The sequence below is a fragment of the Ceratotherium simum genome, chromosome 33, assembly GCF_057802395.1.
Source record: "Ceratotherium simum simum isolate JZ-2026a chromosome 33, ASM5780239v1, whole genome shotgun sequence".
NCBI classification, from domain to species: Eukaryota; Metazoa; Chordata; class Mammalia; order Perissodactyla; family Rhinocerotidae; genus Ceratotherium; species Ceratotherium simum.
In genome coordinates, this window is record NC_141932.1 from 24446689 (window position 1) to 24471931 (window position 25243).

The window sequence follows — 25243 nt, forward strand, 5'->3', positions numbered from 1 at the left end:
AGCTGAGCCTCCTGGGCAGATCTGGGCGCCCCTAAATGCCGCCGTTGGTTATTCCCACTACTCGCAAACAGGAAGGCCAGTCCCGCCCCGGGGAGCCGCGGGGGCCTCTGGGAAGTGTTGTCTTGCGCCTAACGGACCGAGGCTTGTGCTGCCTTCGGCCACAGCCGGCGCCGACCCTGGCGGCTCCTACCTCAGCGGGCACCGCTGTGCCCCTTGGGCGACGTTGAGGTCTGGACTGGGGCCTGTGTCCGCGGGCTCGGTGGTGAGTCCTCGGGAAGCCGCGAGCTCCGAGGCCGCGCCTTTTTGTGCGGCGTGGGAGCGGGGCCTGCGGACCCGGTGCCTGTGTTGTTGGAGGATGCCGGGCGGGCTGTGCCCCTCGGGTGCTTCCCGAGGCGGGGGGAGAGGCGTGTGGACGATGTGAGCGTGTGGCACGAGGTGACTGTATTTGCCAGACATTTGTCTGTGACTTAGTGTGGCCGTGAGATCGTGTGTGTAAGCGGATTCTGTGGATGTGCTTTTCCTTTATGTTTCAGTAAGAACGTGGGTGCGAGCTTGCATGACGGTGGGATCGTGAGTGAATGAGAAACCCCGTGGATAGAGGGTCGAGTACGCTGCTGTGTGTAGATTTGTGAGAATGTACCAGTGCTTCATTTCTTCGGTTATGGTAATTGGAAATATATTTTTATACGAGACATCAATAGCCCCAATATTTTATTTTAATATTTATTTATTTTACATTTTATTTTCGTGTATTAGCCACGTTGTTTTGTGTGCATACTAACTTCGTGCTCCTTGCCCCTCACTCCATGCTCCAAATCGCAAAATGCAGAAAAGTTCAAAGAAAACAAAAATCATTCATAGTTCTACCAGCCACTGTTAAAATTTACTTCCCTTTTTTCACCCCTCTTTCTGTAAATACATACATATGCATTCACGTATTATTATATACGTGCATAATAGCTTAAAAATTGAAGTCACCTTATACATACAGTTCTGTAACCTACCTTTGTCACTTAACAATACACAATTAATATCTTTCCATTTAAACAATTTCAAATCTATGTTATCATTTTAAAGGTTTTCATGGTATACATTTTAATGCATTTACCCCTGTTGATGGGTAATTTGGTTCTTTCCAACTTCTTGCCACTGTAAAAGATGTGTTTATCAGCAACTATTTGGTACATGTTATAGTGCAATTTCCTAATTTTTTTTGGCAGGGGGCAGATTCCTAGAAATGGAACTGATAGGTCAATGTATGCTCTTATTAAAGGCTCCCTAAATCTATCCAATTACTCTCCTGTAAGGTTCTAATAACCTGCAGTATTATTGGCATAGTATAAGATTGCCTATATTCAGACACCCTTGATAACAATGGATATCAATAGTACTAGTAATCTTTGTTAACCTCATAGATGTAAAATAATTTAATTTGCAGTTGCTTGATTACTACTGAAGTCAACCATTTTAAAAATCTTTTTTGTGAATTTTGTTTTCTAAAGTATTTTTCTAAAGCAGTGTTCTATTTTCACATTTCTTTTCCAGAATTATTCCTGTATTAAGGATTCATTCATTCATCCACTTACCATTTATTGAATGCTGTCTGTGTGACAGGAACGATTCTAGATGCTTGGGATATAGCATTGAACGAAAGAGACGAACTCCCTGCTATCATGGTACTTTGTTGTGGGCCAGATAATAAGTGAGGTAAGTTAAATATAATATATATTAAATAGTGAAAAATTCTAAGAGAAAAAGTAAACTAGGAGGATATATAGCGTTAGGGATGGGAGTTGGAGTCTTAGATGGGGTAGCCAGGAAGGCATCCTGAAAATGTAATAATAAAGATATGAAGGAAGTAAAGGAGCTATTTATGCATATAATTGAGAGAAAGTTATTCCAAGCAGAGGGAACAATGTTGTAAAGGCCCTGAGGTGGGAACCTCCGTGTAACAATGAAGAGGCTGGTGGCTGAAATAGCGTAAATGAGAGGGAGAGAGATAAGAGATGAGAGAAGAATGGTAAGTAGAGGGAAGGAGGGCAGATCAGGTTGGGCCTTGTGGGCCTTACTGATGGTCTTAGCTTTTACTCTGAGTGAGATGGGAAGCTGTTGGAGAGTTCTGAGCATGGGAGTGATATTATCTGCTTACAATTTAGAAGGATTGCTTTGGCTGCTCTGATGAGAGGACTATGGGAAGAAGAATGGGGGAAGGGAGTGGGGACAAAGGCAGAAGCAGAGAGACCAATTAGGAGACTACTGTAGTAATCTAGGGAAAAGATGTTGGTGACGTGGACCAGAGCAGTAAAAATGGTGAGTAGTAGTCATTGTACTGGATATAATTTAAAGGTAGCGCTGACATAATTTGCTGACAGAACGGATGTGGAGTGTGTGACAAGATGACACAATATTTTTTATCTGAGCAACTTGAAGAATGGAGTTATCATTAACTGAGAAGGGAAAGAAAGTAGAAAAAACTGACTTGGGGCATAGGGAGATAGTGAGATTTCAGTTTGGAATATATTATGTGAAGTGTGAGATGCTCATTAGATATTCAGGTGGAGATAGTAAGTTGGCAGTGGGATATACAAGTCTGAAGTTTAAAAGAAAGGCCTAAGATCTAGGCTGGAGACATACATTTGGGAATTATCAGCATATAGATGATATTTAAAGCCAGTAGACTGGATGAGATCACTTAGAGAGTAGTGTAGACAGAAACATGTAGAGGTAAAGGACTTATCTCTGGGTCATTCCAACAGAGTCTGGGAAATGAGGAGGAACCAGCAAAAGAAATCGAAAGGCACTAGCTAGAGTAGTTGGAAGAAAATTAGGTGAGTATGACATCCTAGAAACCAAGGGGAGAATGTGTTTTAACAAGAACTGTGTCAGATGCTGCTGATAGGCCAAGTAAAATGAGGACTGAAGAAGGAACATTGAATTTAGCAACATGAAAATCATTGGTGACCCTGAAGAGTTGAATATGGGGCCAGAGAGAGAACTGGAGAAGAAAAATTGGAGATACCAAGTGTGGACAATTCTCTAAGTTTTTCTTGAAATGGGAGGACTCAAATGAAATGGTAGATGGAATTAGGAGGTATATAGTAACTCTGTATATACTGATTGAAATGATTCAATAGAGAGAGACACTTGATGATGCAGGAGACAAAGGGAGAAATACTATAGACATGTCCTTAAGTAGCAAGAACAAATGTTAGGGGTTTGAGGAGAGAGGAAAAGAATAAGATAATCACTTAGGAAAGTGGGGCAGAGACTAGAGTAGAGAAATATAGTATGATTTCCAGGCAGCATCAAAGACCCACTTGATGTTAGTTTTCATGATTAAAGTGAACCTGTTCCATGTGATTGTTTGATTTTTCTCCTGCAATGTTCGTCTGCACAGTTGTAGCCACAGACAGGGTAGGGGGAGAGTTGGATTTAACCAGGGTGTTAATTTCAAGAAGTAAGTAGGAATAGTGTGAGAGAGAGGCAAGGGAGTCTAAGTTGACAGGAATTAATTATATTGAGTGATTGTGGATTTTAGGCCAGGTAAGTAGAAAAGTGAGGATAGGAAGGGGGTGTGGGACAGTAAAAAATTGGTAGAATGAAGGAATGGAAGTTCCTGATGGGGTTGTAAGACTGTTGGGTTGAAACACTAGAGGAAGTAAGGTGGAGACATAGAAGGATATTTTTCCCGTTAGTTGTCAAATGTTTTCAGAATAGAAGAATCCCTCTTTTTATCACCATACTTGTTTTAGAAAACATAGATGATTATTAGCTTTATTTCAGCAGGGGTTACAAAATGCTGATGTTCGAATTTTATCATTCCTTCTTCAGTTACTAGCTGGAATATTTTCCTAAAGAAAAAATTTTCCTCATCAACTTTTTGGTTATTTATTTTTTTATCTTTTTTGTTGAGGAAGATCAGCCCTGAGCTAACATCCATGCCAGTCCTCCTTTTTTTTCTTCTTTTTTTGCTGAGGAAGACTGGCCCTGAGCTAACATCCGTGCCCATCTTCCTCCACCTTATGTGAGATGCCGCCACAGCATGGCCTGACAAGTGGCACATTGGTGCGCGCCCGGGATCCAAACCTGGGCCACCAGCAGCAGAGCGCATGCACTTAACTGCTATGCCAACGGGCCGGCCCCAGCTCTGGTTATTTTGAGGTACGGTTTGTACAGGAAGGGCAGAATAAATTGAATCTTTCCCTTTATAGGTTTTCAGGCTGTTGAATTCGTTCCCTAGCACCTCCCAGTGAGTTGTTGTTATTATTACTATTACATGCTCATAGATTTTAACATTTGATATGTTTCAAACCATTGCAGTTATTTTCTTTTTGAAGCTCAAATATTCCCATTTTTGGCTATCTCTTCAAGATGGCTTATGAGTCTTTTTAACACATCCCCAGAAGTCTTTGATAGTGTATGACAGGTTATTTCAGGATCATTTTGAACATTTCTGGCCCTAGGCATGAAATCAGGCATTGCTCTATGGTGGCCTGATTCTTTTTATTGGGAAATGGTATTTTGAGACCACAATTACAGTGCTTATTGCTGCTGGCATGGTCATTGTTTCTAGGCTTTTGTGTGTGTGTGTGTGGAGAGAGCTAGAAAATATATTGAAAAAAATTTTTAATAGCTTGATTAAGACATAATTCACATACCGTATATTTTACCCATTTAAAGTGTACAATTCAATGTTTTTTAAAAAAACGTATTCACAGGGTTGTGTACCCATCACCATAATGCAATTTTAGAGCCTTTTTGTCCCCCCTAAAAGAAATATCATACCCATTAGCAGTCGATCTCGTATTCTCCTTCTTCCTCCCAGTTTAATCAATCACTATTCTGCTGTCTTTCTAAATTTGTCTATTTCAGACATTTTATTTAAATGAAATCATACAATATGTGGTCTTTTGTGATTGACTTCTTTCACTTGTCATGTTTTCAAGGTTCATTAATATTATAGCAGGAAATATATTTTTAACAGAATAGGCTTCATCAGTTCAAATTGCTATTTCCAATTTTAAAAATTTAGAATTACAGGGCTTTTACTTTGGTTTTATTTTTGCATCTTTTATTGCTCATCTATCCATTCATCTATGGATCTATATATGTATATATAAATAAGATAGTGTCAGAGCAATACTATCAATACTTATAATATTCCTACTGTAAGTAATTTAACATTTCTTTATAGATCTATTTGTCCTTAGCATATAGCCCTCTAGGGAAGTACAGTCCAATTATTGTGCTTTAAAGTAACTAGAACAAATTTCTTTTTTTTTTTTATAATTTTATTTATTTATTTCTTTTTACCCAAAGCCCCAGTAGATAGTTGTATGTCGTAGTTGCACATCCTTCTAGTTGCTGTATGTGGGACGCGGCCTCAGCATGGCCAGAGAAGCAGTGTGTTGGTGCGTGCCCAGGATCTGAACCCGGGCCGCCAGCAGCGGAGTGCGTGCACTTAACCGCTAAGCCACGGGGCTGGCCCTAGAACAAATTTCTCTGTGTGGTTAAGCCACAAACGTGATATATGATTAGGTTCATTTGTTTTATTTTGCTTTTGATTTTTAGATATAGCTTTTGTTTTAACATTTGTTTTATAATTATGTAAAACATTTAGATGGTTGGAAAGTCAAATATACAAAATGAAGTCAAGTATATACAAAACAAAGAGGAGTCTTATTTTTTATTCTATTTGTAACTTTACCACCTTGTTCCTTCTCTACTCCTGTTAGTAACTGTTTTTAAAATTTTTTAGTTTTGGGGGGGTTATATTCCATTTTTTGATATAAGCAAATATGTTTTTTGTGTGTAAATTCATACCACCTTTCTTAGATAAATTGTAGCTTACTATCCATGTTTTTTCTCATCTCACTTTTTTCATCTTATATAAATTAGAAGATTGGCTTGACAAGTTGAATGAAAAAAACTTCTTGGGAATTGTGACTGGAGTTATATTAATTTTATAGATACTATTGGGAAAACCGACATCTTTACCATGCTGACTTTTCCTGTTTTTAAGCATGGTATTTATTTAGGAGAACTTTTATGAACTTTAATAAACTGAATACATTTTCTTGATTAGGCTCTCACACAGCTTTTGTTTGAATTATTCCTAGTACATTAGAGTTTTTGTTTCTTTTGTGATTTGTGAATAGGTTAGTTAAAATGCCACATAGGTCTCCTACTGTGTTCAAGTCGCCTCTCTCCTGGTTAAGTGTTCACTTGGTTATTGTAACATTTGACTATCTCCCAGGGTTCCTGTAAGGTTGATTCTGACAAGTTTTGCCAGATTTTTCCGTTTTTGGAGGGAGATGGACTCCTAGAGTTCCCTACTCTTCCATTTTCGTGAATGTCACTCCCATCTCTTTACTTTTTTTTTTTTTTTTTATTTTTTTTAAAGATTTTATTTATTTTATTTTTTCCCCCCAAAGCCCCAGTGGATAGTTGTGTGTCGTAGCTGCACATCCTTCTAGTTGCTGTATGTGGGACTCGGCCTCAGGATGAACGGAGAAGTGGTGCCTCGATGCGCACCCGGGATCCGAACCCGGGCCGCCAGCATCGCAGCGCGCGCACTTAACCACCAAGCCACAGGGCCGGCCCCCATCTCTTTACTTTTAACCTATCTGAATGCTTATGTTTGAAGTGGGTTTCTTGTAGACACATATAGTTGGATCTTCGTGTTTTTATCCAATCTGTATTTCAACTGGTCTGTTTAGACCATTTACACTTAATGTGATATTTATATAATTGGATTAATATCAACCATCTTCATAACTGTTTTCTATTTGTTCCATTTGCTCTGTTTCTTTTTTCCAATTTCTCTGGTTTTTATTGAGTATTTTATATGATTTCATTTTGTCTCCTGTTTTACTATGTCATTTATACTTTAAAAAAATTTTAGTGTTGCTTTAGAGTTTACAATACTTATTTTTAACTAATTTGAGTTCACTTTCAAAAAATGCTATGCTGCTTCGCTATAGTGCAGGGACTTTATAACAGAGTATTCCCAATTCCTCCCTCCTGTCCCTTGTGACATTGCTGTCATTCATTTCACTTATCCATGTGCTATAATCACCCAATACATTGTTGTAATTATTGCTTTAAATAAACATTTACCATTTAGATCAATTAAGAATAAAAGAACCAGAAGACTTTATTTTACCTTTATTATTCCTTCTCTGATGGTCTTCCTTTCTTTATGTAGATCCAAGTTTCCGACCTATATCATTTTTCTTCACTTTTAACATTTCTTGCAAGGTAGGTCTCTTGGTGATGAATTCTTCAGTTTTTGCTTATTTGAGAAAGTCTTTATTTCTCTTTCAGTTTTGAAGCTTAATTTCCTAGGCTAGAGAATTCTAGGTTGGCGGGTTTTTCTTTTAACACTTTAAATATTTCACTCCACTCTCTTCTTGTTTATGTGGTTTCTGACAAGAATTCTGCTATAATTATTATCCTTGTTGCTTTAGAGGTAAGGTGTTGTTTTTCTCTGATTTCTTTGAAGATTTTTCTCATTTTTTGGTTTTCTTCAGTTTGAGTATGATATGCCTACGTGTGGTTTTTTGGTATTTATCCTGCTGGTGTTCTCTGAGCATCCTAGATCTGTGATCTGATATCTGTCATTAATTTGGAAGATTCATGGCCATTATTACTTAAAATATTTCTTCTATTTCACTTTGTTCTTCTTTTGGTATTCCAATTGTGGGTATGTTGTACCTTTTGATATTGTCCCATAGTTTGGATCCTCTCTTCTATTTTGTTTTTTATTCTTTTTTCTTTTTGCATTTCAGTTTGGGAAGTTTCCGTTGACCTGTCTTCAAGTTTACTGATTTTTTTCCTCAACCGTGTTGAGTCTGCTGATGAGCCCATTGAAGGCATTCTTCATTTCTGTTAATGTAGTTTTGATTGTTAGCAGTCCTTTTGATTCTTTCTTATAGTTTCTGTTTCTCTGCTTATCTTACCCGTCTGTTCTCCTAATTTTTCCATTCGAGCCCTCAATATATGAATCATAGTAATTTTAAATTCACTGTACAAACCTTTACTGCACCCTTTCATATGTAAGTGACTATGCTGGGCCATGAAGAAGCCATATAAGTGGTCCCTGCCATAAGTGGTTCACAGTCCTAGGGAGACAGACAAATGAACAGATACTATTGCAGAGTGATAAATGCTGCAAGTTGCGTAAGCTCATAGGATATAGGAGTAAGATAGACCAGATTGCAGGATATCCCGATCAAGGGATAAAGTAGTTCTTAATTAGACTTCTTTAAGGACAAGAAGGCATTGGTCAAGTGAAAGATGGAGCTGATCAGCAATCAGATGGTTTCAGGTAGGGGAAAATGATATTCAGTGGCTTTTAACGGAGCAAGTGCTCTGAGTTTTTTAAGAAAGGGATGTAGTTATAAATGCCACCCCCCCAAACCCTGGAATTTAAACATGTATTGCCAGATGGGGTGGTAGGACCTGGAATCTGGGGACACATGGGAGTAGTGGAGAGAAGACGAGGGAAGAGTTGGCGTGGTGGTAAAAAGAAAATATTCAGTTATCCACCATGGAGCCATGTTCCCAAGTGTTCAATTTAGCTCAGGCTATCTAGAGAATTTCTTTGGGAAGTGCAGCCAGGGGTAGGGCTCTCAATGATTTTTGGTTTTTTGGCAAAATTTGGATTCAATCAGGCATAGATGATTGATGATGATGATGATGATGATAATGATGATGGTGGTGATAGTGGTGTAGATACCCAAGTTGTTATGTGTATTTTAGCTGTATCAGAGCTCATTTCAGGGGAGAATTATGCATAGTAGTTCAGACACTGAGCAAATTGATATACCTCACAGTAAGTTCTTTGCAAAGGGGAAAGAAAAATAACATTTGTTATGAATAGAACATTTAGTCTGAGAATTTGTTTCTAAAGTATTTCCCCAATTAGTCTGTGTAACTTTAAATTCCTGCAATACACTATATTCTCTTTTCCCTGAGGCCTTGCCAATTGCTACTGCTTTTCCTATAACACTTCTCCACCCACCACTCCAGCATAATTAATTTACTTAAATTTAAGATACTATCTTAATCCTAACTTCATGTGGGAGGTGTTTTTGAGCCCCATGCCAAAATAAGCTGGGGGGCTTTTGCTCTGTGCCTTTCAAACATAGCACTTCTCAAAAGTTTATTGTAATTGAAGGGCTTTGGGTTTCTGCTCAGGGACATAGAGTGCTGGAAAGAGGTTTGCGTTCACCCTTACAAGGAAAAAACTGGATAAATTGCAAATTAAGAACGTTTTTTGACCCCATCAGAGAAGGTTACCCTGAGGTCACAGGGTAACCAAGTAACCTGAAATCTGAGGAAAAACAGATGCCTTCTGGGAGAAACAGGACTTGAGCCTTCACTCACCTGGGGTAGACGCTGCCAGACACCATATAAGCCAGTAAGAAGATACAACCAGCAAGAGTGTAAAACCACTGAGGGAGTTGCAAATATAAGGAGTTTTCAAACTCTTCTGGGCTTTGTTTCCAGGAATCCCATAGGATGCTCATAGGGAAGATGGGGGAGAATCCTGTGAAATCTTTCCTTGTGGTGCTGGCTTGGGGAGGGGGACAGCAGCCTAGACCCATCTTCCCTCTTTTCCCTACAGTACAAAAACTTTAATCTGCATAATGAAGAGCAACAAAAACTGTCACCATAGGACATGGGTTGAAACCTACTGCAGTTTAGGAAAGGGAATTGAAAAAAAGCACTACCTTTGGGAATGGGAAAGGAATATGTGCTAGACGTAGCAGCTGGAGGAGAAGCAAAAGCAATTATGAAGGCCACATCCCCATGACCCATGGACATAGTACCTGCCTAAGACTAAGGCTTAGTGAGAACATAAGAGACTTCTTTTCTCCACTGCTCACTTACCTCCCAACTGGGATAACAAGCATCAAATAAAAATAATAATGGAATACACCTGGGAGACCTGCAAGAGAGATTCTCTCTGGGGAGCAGCACAAACGGAATACCCAAAGCCAAGGGAGAAACATACACTGAGAAAACAAGCTTGGCAAACCAACTGAAACCTTAAACACAGGTATCATTAGACGAATTTGAAGGCTGTGGTGTACCAATGGAACTATAGCAATGACAAACCTCAAACCCCACGCAGCTGCTGACTAGATTAGCACAAACTGCACATTAAAAACCTAGCAAAAAGAAAGGCATGCTCATCTCTAAGCATAAGAAATACTTAATTTTATGTCTGCTCTATTACCCAAGATGTCCAGCTTTCAACAAAAATTACGAGATATGTGAAAAGGCAAGAAAAAAAACAAAGAGACAAAGCAATCGTCAGAACCAGACTTAGATATGATATATATGTTGGGACAACCCAGCAGGAATTTAAAATAACTATGCCTAATATGTAATGGATCAAATGGGTAATTTCAGCAGAGAGATGGAAACTATAGGAAAGAATCAAATGGAAATGCTAGAAATCAAAATTATGCATATATATAGTCTCATCTATGCATAATTGGAATCCCAGAGAAGAGAGAAAATAAGGAAGAAAAAATATTTGAAGACATAATGACTGAGACTTTTCCAAAATTAATGACACCAAACCATAGATCCTGCAAACTCAGAGACCACTAAGCAGGATAAATACAAACAAAAAAAAATACGTTTAGGCATATCATATTTAAACTGCTGAAAAACAGATGAAGAAAATCTTGAAGGCAACAAGAGAAAAAGAAACATTACCTACTGAGGAACAATGATAAGATTCACATGCAGCAGACATCTCATCAGATACCAGGCAAGCAAGAAGACAGTGGAGACACGTTTAAAGTGGTAAAAGTAAAAAAAGCTGTCAATCCAGGACTCCATACCAAGCAAAAATATCCTTCAAAAATGAAGAATAGGGGCCAGCCCGGTGGCGTAGCTGTTAAGTTCACGCACTCTGCTTTGGTGGCCCAGGGTTCATAGGTTTGGATCCCAGGTGCGGACTGATGCACCACTTGCCAAGCTGTGCTGTGGCAGGCATCCCACAAATAAAGTAGAGGAAGATGGGCATGGATGTTAACCCAGGGCCAGTCCTCCTCAGCAAAAAGGAGGATTGGCAACAGATGTTAGGTCAGAGCTAATCTTCCTCACAAAAAAAATGAACAATCAAGGCTTTCTCAGACAAAAAAAAAAAAAACTAAGAGAATTCATCACCAACAGACCTTCTCTATAGAAAATGCTTAAAGGAAGTTCTTTAGGTAGAAGGAATATGATGTTAGTCAAACTTGGATCTGCACAAAGAAATGAAGAGCATTGGAATTGGAATCAATGAAGGTAAAATAAAATTCATTTTTTATTTTTAATTGCTCTAAAAGATAAATGATTATCTAAAGTAAATATTGTAACTACCTATTGTGTGTTTATGGCATAGATAAAAGTAAAATATATGACAGCTGTATAGAATGGGAGGGAGGAATCTGGAATGTATTGTTGTAAGATCTTTATACCATAAGTGAAGCCACGTAGTACTATTTGGAGGTAGACTCAGATTAATAAGAAATGTATACTGTAAAACCTAGAGAAACCACTAAATTATTTTTCAAAAGAGGTATAAATAATTCAATAGAGGAGATGAAATAGAATAATAAAATAATAAAAGTGCTCAATTAAACCAAGCCAAGGCAGGAAACAGAGCAAGACAGAATGAATGGAGCAAATAGAAAACAGCTAAGGAGATGGTAGCTATTAATCCAAATATATCAATAATTTTAAATGTCATTGATCTAAACATACTAGTGAAAAGATAAAGATAGAGTTTATCACATTGGATAAAAGATCCTCTAAATACTATTTACAAGAAACCCATTTTAAATATAAAGATAGATATATTAAACATAAACGAGAGAGGAAAATATACCACAGAAATAGTAACCAAAAGAAAGATGGAGTAGCAGTTTTAATGTTAGACAAAGTAGACTTGAGAATAAGGAATATTATCAGGGATTAAGAGAGACATCACATAAGGATAAATGATAAAAAGGTCAGTTCTCTAAGAAGACATAATTGCTAAATGTATATGCAGTTAACAACAGAGCTTCAAAATATATGAGGCAAAAACTGATAGAACTAAAAGAAATAGACAAGTGCACAATTGTAGTTGGGGATTTCAAAGCTCCCCTCTCAATAATTGATGAAACATGGAAGTAGAAAATCAGTAAGCTTATAGAAGACCCAGAAAATATTTATCAGCTAACATTCAGGTATTCAGTGTCAGTTTTTCAGTGTTTAAATGTTAATGACATTTATAGAACACTCTACCCAACAACAGCAGAACACATGTCTTCCTCAGGTGCCCGTGGACATTCACCAAGATAGATCATATTCTGGGCCATAAAAAAACTTCAACAATTTCAAAGCAATAGAAGTCATTCAAAGTATGTTCTCAGACCATAGCAGAATAAAACAAGAAATCAAGAACAGAAAGATATGTGGAAAAATCTTCAAATACTTGAAATTAACACATTTCTTAATAACCCATGGTTCAAAGAGGAACCCTCAAAAGAAGTTAAAAAACACTTTGAGTGAAAATACAACATATTGCAATGTGTGGTATGCAGCTAAGTCAGTACTTAGAGGGAAATTCATAGCACTAAATGCTATAAATAATTAGAAAAGAAAGAGCTCAAATCAGTACTACACTTCTACCTTAAGAAACGAGAGAAAAAAAGAACATATTAAACCCAAAGCAAATAAAAAGAAGGGGAATGAATGGACAGATTTTTTTGAAAAAGACAAACTACCAAAATTCACTCAATAATAAATAACCTGAAAAGTTATATATTTATTAATGAATTTGAATTTGCGATTAAAAACCTTCTAAAAAGTAAACTCCACAGCCAGATAACTTCACAGGTTTTGAAATAGCAAACGTCTAAGGAAGAAATTGTAACAGTTCTGTACAAACTCTTCCAGAACATAGAAGAGAAAGAACACTTGCCTACTCACTTTATGAGGCCAGCGTTACACTGATACCAAAACCAGACAAAGACATATCAAGAAAACTACAGACCATTATTTCTCACGGACTTAGAAACAAAAATCCTCAATATTGAATTGAAAAATTGAATCTAGCAATATATAAAAAGGATATATCATGACCAAATGGGGTTCATCTTTGGGAATGCACTGTGGATTTCAATTTCATTATTTGAAAATGTTACTGTAATTCACCATAATAAAAGACTGAAGAAGAATCATATGATCATTATCTCACTAGATGTAGAAAAAGCACTTGACAAAATTCAACATTTATTCATGAAAAAAAAAAAATCCTCTCAGCAAACTAGGAATAGACAAGGAATATCCTTTACTAAAGCTTATCTGGAAAAAAAAAAAAAAAAAAAACCCTAAAGCTAACATTGTGGTTAATGGTGAGAAACTGAATGTTTTACCCCTAAGATTGGGAACAAGGCAAGGATGTCCTCTCTGACCACCATTATTCACCATTTTGCTAAGTCCTAGCCAGTGCAGTAAAACAAGAAAGAAAAAGACATAAAAGACATGCAAACTGGAAAAGAAGAAATACAACTGTTTCTATTTGAAGACAACATGATTATCTAAGTAGAAAACCCCAAGGAATCTACAAAAAAGCTCCTAAAATTATTGAGTGATCTTAGCATGCTTGCAGGATACATAATCAGTATACAAAGTCATTCATTTTTATGTTCCAGTAATGAATAATTGGAATTTGAAATAAAATTTTAAAATACCATTTTATTACCCTTCCCAATAATAAAATATTTAGAATTAAATTTCACAAAATACATACACTGTATGCTGAAAATGAAAAAAAGCCATGATGAAAGAAATGAATAAATGGAGAAATACACTATGTTCATGGATTGGAAAACTCATGTTTTCATTTTCCCTCAATTTGATCTACAAATTAAACACAATCCCAGTCAAATTCCTAGCAATCTTTTTTGTAGATATCAAAAAACTGATTCTAAAATTTATAGGGAAAGGCAAATAAATAGAATAGCCAAAACAGTTCTGAAATAGAACAGAGTTAGAAGATTCATACTACCAACTTCAATATTTACTTTAAAGCTGTAGTAATAAAGACAATATGATACTTATTGTTGAAAAGATAGACACAAAGATCAGTGAAATAAAACAGAGAGCCCAGAAATAGATCCACACAAATATAGTCAGCTTCATTTTTATAAAAATGAAAAGCAATTCAATGGAAAAAGAGTGGTCTTTTCCACAAATGGTGCTGGACAATTTGATGTCCATGTGCCAAGAATATGAACCTTGACACACACATCACACCTTTACAAAAATTAACTCAAAATGGAGCATAGACGTAAATATCAAACCTAAAACTTATAAAACTTCTAGGACAAAACATAGAAGAAAATATGCATGGCCTTTGTAAGACAAAGAACATGACGTTGTATGACAAAGAGCATGATCTGTTCCATTTTAGGTTCCACCTCCATCCTCATTGAATTTATAAAAATTTATGTAGGGTAAAATTCACCCTTTGTTCTGTATAGTTTTATGGATTTTGACTGTTTCGTGTATCTATCAGCAAAGTACCATACATAACAGTTCGATCACCCCAAATTTTCCAGGGTGAGTCTCCTTTGTAGTCAGTGCCTCCCCCACACCAAATCCCTGACACCCACTGATCTGTATTCTGTCCCTACAGTTTTTTCTTTTCCAGGATGTCATTTAAATGGAATTGTGCAATATGTAGGCTTTGGGTTGTTCACTTAGCAAAATGTATTTAAGATTTATCCATGTTGTTGTGTGAATCAGTAATTCACACCTTTTTACCACTGATTAGTATTCACTATAGTAATCACTAGATGGATATACCACAGTTTGTTTATATATTGCTTGCTCAGAGATGAGGTGAGGTTGAGGAAAGGAAATGGATGAGGGGAGGGAGATGGACATCACAGTAAAGGTTTGTAAGGGATCAGCGACCACACTTGAGAAAATTCGGTTATTTCCCCTTAAACATGCAAACATGTCACTCTACTTTATTACCTCTCCTCATTGGATCAATTCTGATTTGAGTCCTATACCATTTTACCACCAAACTTGATGTTTTTATTTAGAATTATTATTTTTAATCTAATAGTGGCTTTAACAATAAAGGCGTTTATTATCTCCCTTAACAAGAGAACTGGAGGTTGATTCCAAACTGTTTCCGTGGCTACCTTATGTCATCAAACCTAGGCTCTTTCTGTCTTTTGTTCCATCATCTTTAACGGATCATTTTGTTCTCATGCTTTTCATGTTGGGGTATAAAGTTGATTGCCAGATATCCAGGCATCATATCCATGTTGAAGTCAAGAAGAAGGGTTGAGCTTTATTCTAATGCCTATCCTCTTTTTAAAAAAAACGGAAAATTTTCCATAACCTTTCCCCCCAGTAGACATCTTCTTAACTCCTCTTGGCCAATACTGTGTCACGTGGTAACTCTTAGCTGCAAGGGGTGCTGGGAAAGTGAGTAACTGGCAAAGGGGAATGGGATTATCCTCATTGACCTAGATCAATCATGATTCATTCTTTGGAGAAGGTACATTGCCACTGTGATAAAATTGGGGTTCAGTTTTCAAGGAATAACGTGGAGGCAATGGCTGTTTTTAGGCAGTGACCTTATCTGCCACATTTGGCCTCTAGGACTATGCTGGATCTCCATCCTTAGCAAGGTATCCAATTTCCTTTACAGAATTTCACAGTGCTAGTGCTGAGGAGCAGAATTCTTAGAGACCATCTTATTCTGCTGTCCTCTTAGAGGTTGATTATAATGGTTCTGAGAAACTGGGGTTCCCAGGGTCATAGTACTTATTAGGCAGAGAGAGGACTAGAAAGCAAATCTCTTTGCTCCCAGGTGACTGTTGTTTCCCACTGTAATTCATCTGGCCTAAAGTTTCTTTTAAAAGATCCTTAGCTTCAACAAAATTTTGGCAAACCGAATACAGCAATACATTAAAAAGATCATACACCATGATCAAGTGGGATTTATACCAGGGATGCAGGGATGATTCAACATCCGCAAATCAATCAACGTGATACACCACATCAACAAAACAAAGAATAAAAACCACATGGTCATCTCAATAGACGCAGAGAAGGCATTTGACAAGATACAACATCCATTTATGATAAAAACCCTCAACAAAATGGGAATAGAAGGAAAGTACCTCAACATAATAAAGGCTATTTATGACAAACCCACAGCCAACATCATACTCAACGGGGAAAGACTGAAAGCCATTCCTCTGAGAACAGGAATGAGGCAGGGCTGCCCACTCTCACCACTCCTGTTCAGCATAGTACTGGAGGTTTTGGCCAGAGCAATTAGGCAAGAAAAAGGGATAAAAGGAATTCAAATAGGTAACGAAGAAGTGAAACTCTCACTATTTGCTGATGACATGATTTTATATATAAAAGATCCTTAGGAAAACACTTCAAATGAGTGACAGCTACCAGAAGCCAACAACAACAACAACAAAAAAGCAGGACAGTAAAGTAACAGATAAATTTTTCTCTATCAAATTAAAACTGGGAAATGGACTGTTCATGGGATGGGGAGAGATCTGTGTTGCTGCTTATGTGCTATAGTATTGCTTGAATCTGTTCCAATGGTATGTGTTTTCTTGTTAAATTTGTATTTTGGCAAAAATAATACGTGAATTTTGTTTTAAAAAATCAAATATTGCTACTAGACTTGTCATAATAATGAGAAGAAAAACTATACCCTGTTTCTTTTTTACCCATCACTAATTCCTGTTCCCGGAAAGAACCATTTAAAACAACTCTTAAGTGTGACTTCATTTATTTACTCAATTTTCTAAGTCACGTGTTTATCCTGCCATTATTTGGCACTTTTCAGATTTAGATTTTTTTTCTTTACTATGGGAAATAATTTAACTCTCTTACCACCACCAATATCTCTGACACACGTCACTCACACACAAACTTCTCCTTACTCCTTCCTGGAAATATAATTATGTCACCATTTTGGATAAATTTCCATTTAATTGGTACTTAAATATTTCTCTTTATTTTATTTATTTTATTTTATTTTTTTTAAAGATTTTATTTATTTATTTTTTCCCCCCAAAGCCCCAGTAGATAGTTCTATGTCATAGCTGCACATCCTTCTAGTTGCTGTATGTGGGATTCGGCCCCAGGATGGACGGAGAAGTGGTGCCTCGGTGCGCGCCCGGGATCCGAACCCGGGCCACCAGCATCGGAGCGCGTGCACTTAACCACCAAGCCACGGGGCCGGCCCTAAATATTTCTCTTTAAATGTCTCAATACAGAAGGTACTTTAAGTGTTTTGCAGTGTCATAATTTTCTTAGTTATATGCTGTCATGAAGCTATATATCTTCCTGCTCCACATGAACTGTTTATTCTCTGATACAGAGCTATTGATAAATTCATGGGACATTTACCACATATGCACTCCTATTTCTACCCACCTTATGCCTGAGCTCCACGTGAGCATACCAGTCATCTTATACCTATTATTAACTCTGTGGTATGAATTTCTTGGCCTTCCTGATGGATCCAAGTATCATTTTGCTACAGGGTGACCTTTAATCTACCTTGTAGGTACAGGTTTCTGAAACCATAAAGCACCCTGGTCTAATGGCTTTTATTCTCTTCTCCAGCTCTGCCTTCTGAGCCCTGTCCATTCCCAGAAAGAAGAGGCAATGACTGAGTCCCAGGTAAATTTTAAATAGTATATTTGTTCCCTGCCTTGTTTGACAGTACAGTTTAAGGGGATTGCAGTAATCCATACAGTAAATTGGAAAATCCTATATAGATAAAGCATATTTTCAAAGGAAATAGAGTTGGAAGATTAAGACCAAGAAAGAGTTAAAATGTAGTTATGCAGAAATGCATTCATTCAGAGAGATTAAAGTCGGGCTTCAAATTTGAATTTCATTTCATTATTGTCGGTAAAGCAAACCAGAGCAGAAATTCATTACATAATTGGCATTGTACATAAGGATAAATATGAACATTTCTTAGCAGAAGTAAGCTTTTCATTGGCACCTAGGTCAATGAATACATTATAGCGTGACTTCTTGTAGTTAATAAACCCAGCATTTTGATGGTCTGTTTTGATCAAGGATAAAATGGAGAATATATGTCAAAACAACCCAGCATTGGAAAGAATACAAATGAACATCAACAGAAAAAGGGATAAATTATAGTATTTCATGCAATGGAATACTACACAACAATTAAAAAAAAGCATCCATGTTGCTACTTACAGCAATATGGATAATCCCATAAACATATGGAGTGAGAGAAGCCAGAAACAAAAGAGCTCATTTTGTATGGTTCCATTTATATGAAATTTGAAAATTAGGAAGACTAATCTCTTGTGTTAAAAGTCAGAATAGTGGTTACCCCTGAGGGGTTATTTACTGGGAAAGGACGTGAGGGAATCTTCTGGAGTGCCAAAAAGTTCTGTATTTTGACCTGGGTGGTAGGTACACAAATATATAAATGTATAAAAGTGTGTCAGTTTGTTCTTAAGATTAGTACATTTTACCATATTTTTTACCTGTGGTACCTTTAGATGTCATACCTCGTTTTTTAGAAAAAATAAAACTAGAATATCTGAAGAAATAAATATCTGTCTTTCAAATGACACTATGTTTAATTATCTTTTTCAATGGGCATTTGCTATAGATTGGGTTACAATCTAAAGTAATAATTTCTGGGGCTGGCCCCGTGGCGTAGTGGTTAAGTGTGTGCACTCTGCTGCTGGCAGCCCCAGTTTGGATCCCAGGCGTGCACCAACGCACTGCTTGTCAGGCCATGCTGTGGCGGTGTCCCACATAAAGTGGAAGAAGATCGGCACCAATGTTAGCTCGGGGCCAGTCTTCCTCAGCAAAAAGAGGAGGATTGGCATGGATGTTATCTCAGGGCTGATCTTCCTCACAAAAAACGAAATAAATGGTGCTGGGAAAACTGGACAGCCACGTGCAAAAAAGAATGAAAGTAGACCATTTGAAAAAAAAAATAAAGTAATAATTTCTGGTAAATTCTTATAATTTTACTCCACTAGAATGTGAACGAAGAGTATGTTTTATTTGGTTTACTGCTGTATCTCCAGCCCCTAGAACAATGCCAGGTATACATGGTTTTTGTGAATATTTGTGGTTTTAATGAATTGAATCCAGGGTTCCTTATTTCTTCTTTATTTTACTCTTAGAATAAAGGATATTTCCTTTCAAGGATATTTCCTTTTCCTCAGAACTTCATCCTTTTTCTTCATACTTTCTTTGGAATCTTTCTCTTTCAGATTCATCCTGCGCTCTTAGCTATTGAACATAGCTCACTTTACCGCCTTTCTACCCTCAGCTCAAAGCTTTGCTCTACTGAGATACACCTTTTTTTGACCACGTGCCCCTATCTGGCAGCTTCTCTGTGTCTCTAGTTTTTTCCTCAAACTCAGTTAATTTTCAAAGTGAACACGCCTGTGTAAGCAGCACAAACAATTGATCAAGAAATTGAACATTACCCTAACACCTATTCGACTCCTGCACCTTTCCAAGTCATAACCTCCACCCCAAGGTAACCACTGTTCAACTTCTATCACCATAGATGATTTCTGCCTATCTTTTTTGTGTGTGTGTGTGAGGAGGATCAGCCCTGAGCTAACATCCATGCCAATCTTTTTGCTGAGGAAGACTGGCCCTGAGCTAACATGTATTGCCAATCCTCCTCCTTTTTTTTTTTCCCCCTTTTTCTCCTCAAAGCCCCAGCAGATAGTTGTATGTCATAGTTGCACATCCTTCTAGTTGCTGTATGTGGGACGCCGACGCAGCATGGCCGGACAAGCGGTGCGTCGGTGTGTGCCCGGGATCCGAACCCGGGCCGCCAGTAGTGGAGGGGGCGCACTTAACTGCCAAGCCACGGGGCCGGCCCCCCTGCCTTTTTACTTTATATAATCTGTGTACTCCGTGTCTGGCTTCTTTTGCTTAATATTTTGTTTGTCAGATTCATGTTGAATTGTTGCAGGTAGTTGTGATTCATTTAATATCATTGCTATGTATTATTCAATTATGTGAATAAAGCACAACTTTATTTATCTGTTCTATTATTGATTGGCATTTAGGTAGTTTTTATTTTGGGACAATTACAAATATTGTTGCTATGAACTTTCTTGTAGATGTCTTTTGTTGCACATATGTACACAGTTCTTTGTATATATACCAGAGTAGAACTGCTGAGTCATAGGTTATTCATAAGAGTACCTTTTATTGATGCTACCAAACAGTTTTCCAAAGTAGTTGTCCAAAATTACACTCTTAACAGTGTACGAAAGTCCCAGTTACTCCAAGGTAACCATCTTGAGTGTATTTTCTATACTCACTAGCTTGCCTTTTTTGCATAATGTCAAATTCACAAGCAATAAAAGAGAAACTTAACTAAATTTGCATTCATAAAAATTATATTCTCTTTTTTGATACGATTACCATAAATAAAGTAAATTGGCAAAGCTTGGTGACAATTTTAGTGATACATGTGGCAGACCCAATCTGGTATTTAAATACACATTTATAAACCAAATTAAAATCCAGGAGAAAACTGCGTACAGGACATGAAAAAGAAATTCACAATTAAAAAAATAAAAAAGAACAAATGCCCAGTAAGATTGTAAATAATAATAAAACTAATATCTATTACTAATCAAAGTTTTACATGTATTACCTTATATAATCTTCATAAGGAGTCTGTTTTCCTCTGTTTTTTCCATGAGTGAGGAAACAGGCACAGAAAGGTTAAGAAACTTGCCCAAGGTCAGAGGTAAAGGATGTAGTAGAATCAGCATTCAGTCCCAGGCAGTAGGACTGTGAAGCCTGTAATCTTAACCACTGTCCTCTATGGCCTCAGCCTCACCTGTGATTAATAAAATGATTTTTTTTTAAAAAATCAGCAAATTAGTCCACTTTAAAAAATGCATATCTCGAATCTGATCACTTGTCAACATTTTCATGGATCTTGTTGTAGCCCAGGCCATGTCATCTCTTACCTGGAAGTACTTCAGGAACTGCCTACCAGTCTCCCTGCATCCGTTCTTGTCCATTCTCTGTAGAACTACCAAAGCGATAGTTTAAAACCTGAGGCATTAACTTCTCTGCCTAAAACCATCTAATGGCTTCCCATTACACTTGGAATAAAATTCAGATTCCTTACTGTCCTTTACAAAACCCTTCATGATATGCCTTTTGCCTATGTCTTTACCATTATCTCATGCTACACCCTCCCTCATTTTTCTCCAGTTGGAACAGACCAAGTTTATCCCTGTCTCAGGAACTTTGAACATGCTATTAAAGCTACTAGAAAAGACTAATATCTCAAACGGCCAGGCAGGAGTTCCTTGTTAGTCTGCCTTTTTGTTCTTTTCAGGTCTTCAATTGATTGGATGAGGCCCATTCACATTAGAGAGGACAATTGCTTTACTCAGTCTACTGAATAAGATGTTAATCTCATGTAGAAATACCCTCACAGACACACCCAGAATAATGTTTAGCCAAAGGTCTGGGGTCCCTGTGGCCCAGTCAAGTTAACACATAAAATTAACCATAACACTATTTTATTTTATCTCATGTATTCACTTATTTATATTTTCATTTGTTTCCCCCAAGTAGAATATAAGTTCCAAGAGGACCAGAACTTATGTCTTTCTTACTGCTGTATTCTTAGGATCTAAAGGAGTGCTGGGCACTCTAGTAACTCAGTAACTTATTGAATAAAAACCCATAACTCCAGGGCTCAAATAAGAATTGCAATTTTCTCATGCTCTTCAGTAACCATATTCATAATGAAAACCTCAAGTCCCATAAGACCCTCAAAAAGCCTCTGAGCTATCAGAAAAGGGTTTAATCATTTAATCCTTTTGTTCCACTATTTTAGCATATAGTGAAAATAGAATAGTTGAGATTTGGGAGGTGTTGCTGGACTGAATTAAAAGAACTTGACACACTGTACCTAGGTCTTGAAGAAGAGGGAGGAGTCAAAACTTAGTGCCACAGTTCCATTTTTGGAGAAAGGTGGTTAATGTTGCTGTTAACCAAAATAAGAAAGTTAATAGCAGAAATTGCCAAATATTATATTATTCCTCACAAACCTGCTATGGAATAGGAAATATTAAAATACCAGAGGCAAACTACCAACTGGATTCTAGGTGGTAAATAAACGTATGATAATTAGAAAAGCACAATTTTCTGTTAGAGAGGACTATAATTTTTCAGTCTATCAAAAAATCCAGGATTCTCTAAAGAATCTCATTATTTTCCTAGCTGTTCCCTTTTCTTTTGAAAATGATTAAATATTAAAAGAGAACTTAAGATAATATCTATTCCAACATTTTCATTTAATAGATGGGAAGCTCTTGACCCAGAGAAATTGTAAACATTTTTTAACTAAAGCCATATCATGGAGTTTAAAAAAAAGGAAAAGTCTATATACGTTACTATCAGGTAAGATAAAATTCAAGACAGTAAGCTTTAAACAAACAAAAAACACAGTGCTTTAAAAATGATGATGAGTGCTATAGAGAAGAAAGGTAAATGGTTAGGACTACTTCTGTACCAAATAAACTGCAGCAAATTTACTATAAAGAACACTGTGAAAAATAAGAAACATGTCAATAGAGACCTTTCATTGATCTGTCTTAGCGCATGATAGACAGATCATGTAGACAACAAAATGAATGTAACTACCAATAATAATTTGATACAGCTAATTAATTAATATAGCTTATAGCCTGGAAATAGTTAATATCTCTTATTTAGAAATGGAATCAACTCATAAACTGACCATATATTAGGCCTGAATAAAATTCAGTAAATTTCAAAACTACAAACTATACATGTTCCACAATGCAATTAAATAGGAAGTTAATGGCAAAAGATTCAAAAAGAAAAACTTCCAGAAAATTTTTAAACTAGCATAAGCAAGTCAGGTCAAGAAGGACATAAAAATTTATGTTACAAAACATCTAAAAAATAAAGCAATGCACAGAAGAAAACCTGCAGGCTGAATAATAATGTTAATAAACATAAACAAAATGAACAAAATATACAGCTCTAGAAATTAGAAGCAAAATTAGAAAATAAGAGATTAACAATAAAATTTGAGTTTTGAACACAAAATAATAGAGCTAATAGAAAGCTGCTTTTTCATCTTTCTCTCTGCCTTCTCTTTTTCTTCCTTTCATTCTTTATTGTTTTAAAATCTAGGAAGAGAGAGGGAGAAGTAAAATAAATAGCCATAATCCCCATACCCAGAATTAGCATATTTTAATATTTTGTCATTTTTGCTTCAATTTTTTTCAATAAAATAATTAGAATAGTACAGATACTCTCTCCCCAGAGGCAGTCACTCTCATGAATGTTATGTACCTCCATGGAGTCCATGGTTTTATATTTTGACTACACACATTTGTATATATAAACATTACATAATGTTGCTCTGTGTTTTAGGTTTTTAAATAACTGGAAACATAATGGACTTACAGTTTTGCAACTCACTTTTTTTTTTCACTCCACTGTGTTTTCAAGACATATTCATGTTAATATATGTATTTCTGACTTTATGTCCTTTTCCATTGTTTTATTTGTTTTTCCTTGTGTTAATACCACTCTATCTTAATTATCATATCTTTTTTTTTTTTTTGAGAGGAAGATCGGCCCTGAGCTAACATCTGCCAATCCTCCTCTTTTTGCTGAGGAAGACTGACCGTGGGCTAACATCTTCCTCCACTTTATATGGGACACCACCACAGCATGGCTTAACAAGTGGTGCGTCGGTGTGCGCCCGGGATCCGAACTGGTGAACCCTGGGCTACCGCAGCGGAACGCATGCACTTAACCACTTGCGCCACCGGGCTGGCCCCTATCGTATCTTTATTATAATAAATCTTGATATCTGCTAATGCAAATGAATCCTCCGTCTTTGTTCTTCAACATTGCCTTAGCTATTTTTGGCTATTGTATACATTTCCTTGTAAAATTTAGAATTAGTCCATTTCCACAATTGAAACGGCTATTTATTTTGAGTTGAATTATGTTTACAAATATGTCATCTGCAAGTAGACAGTTTTCTTCATTTTGAATCTTCATGCCCCCTTTTTTTGTTGTCTTATTTCAATTGCTACACATTCCTTATACTGTTGAATAGTTGTGCTGGTGGCAGTCATCTTTGTCTCGTTCTCTGTCTTGGGGGTATGCTTTCAATGATTCACGAGTAAGCATGTATGATATTTGATGTAGGTTTTTTTGTTAATAATCTTCCAGATGAAGGAAATTTCCTTTTATTCCTAGCCTGTTAAGAGTGTTTATCATGAATTGGTATTAAATTTTGTCAAATACTTTTCTTGCATATATGATCTTGATCAAATAATTTTCTTCTTTTTTCTATTAATTTGGTGAATTACAGTGATCAATTTTTGAATGTTAAACTAACCCTGAACCCTGGTAGGGGGAGGGGGTCACCTGGGTACTTTTTTTCCTGGAGAGTTAATACATTAATTTATAATAAAGTATACATGACACCAGAACTTTCTTGAAAGCAGATTTTTGTAGGTTGACTTCTAGCATTAGAAGGTAAGGAGGAGCCAAGATATAAGTGCCTTGCAAGCCTGTTTTATTTAGCAGAGTTCCTACAGTGCCTAGCACAAGTGCTCAGTGAATGCTGTGAAGATGAATTTTGTCCAAGGCAGTGCTGTTCTATTAAAGTAAATTTTGTGATTATAAATTCTTTAGAGAATTTGAACATTGTCTGAAAGTCATTTACCTCCTCATATCATACACACTTCATAATTTTTTGTCAGTCAACTTTATCTTTTTAATGATTTTATATGTATAAGGGTCACAATTACTCATACTACACTGAGATGTGCATTGAAAATATAGTTTTTTTTTTTAAATTTGTTCTGATATCCCTTATGAGTTCTGATTAATAGAATGAAAAAAAAAAGCTAGTTTTATTGCAATCTGTTTCAAAACTTAGTCCAATCAGTAAATTGTTTCTTTGAATAATTATTCAAAGGATAATTAAGAGAAGACTGGGATATAGAGGGGATCTGAATGTGGTGTCTGAGGTATGTAAGAAGATCTTCATAGCGTTGGGAGGAGGGGGGTTCCCTGTGATTCTCCATGGATGTGTGCTGGCTGGTATCCACTGAATCTGATTTAGCTCGCTCCTTTTTCT

General features: G+C 36.7%; 1 long non-coding RNA gene across 1 annotated transcript; it reads left to right on the forward strand.

Annotated features, from left to right (window-relative positions):
- On the forward strand, positions 1-24412 carry LOC147912896 (uncharacterized). Its single transcript, XR_015549579.1, has 4 exons — positions 1-262; positions 1546-1707; positions 17677-17733; positions 23711-24412. It is a non-coding gene; the product is annotated as an uncharacterized LOC147912896 (long non-coding RNA).
- Positions 24413-25243: the final 831 nt, after the last annotated feature.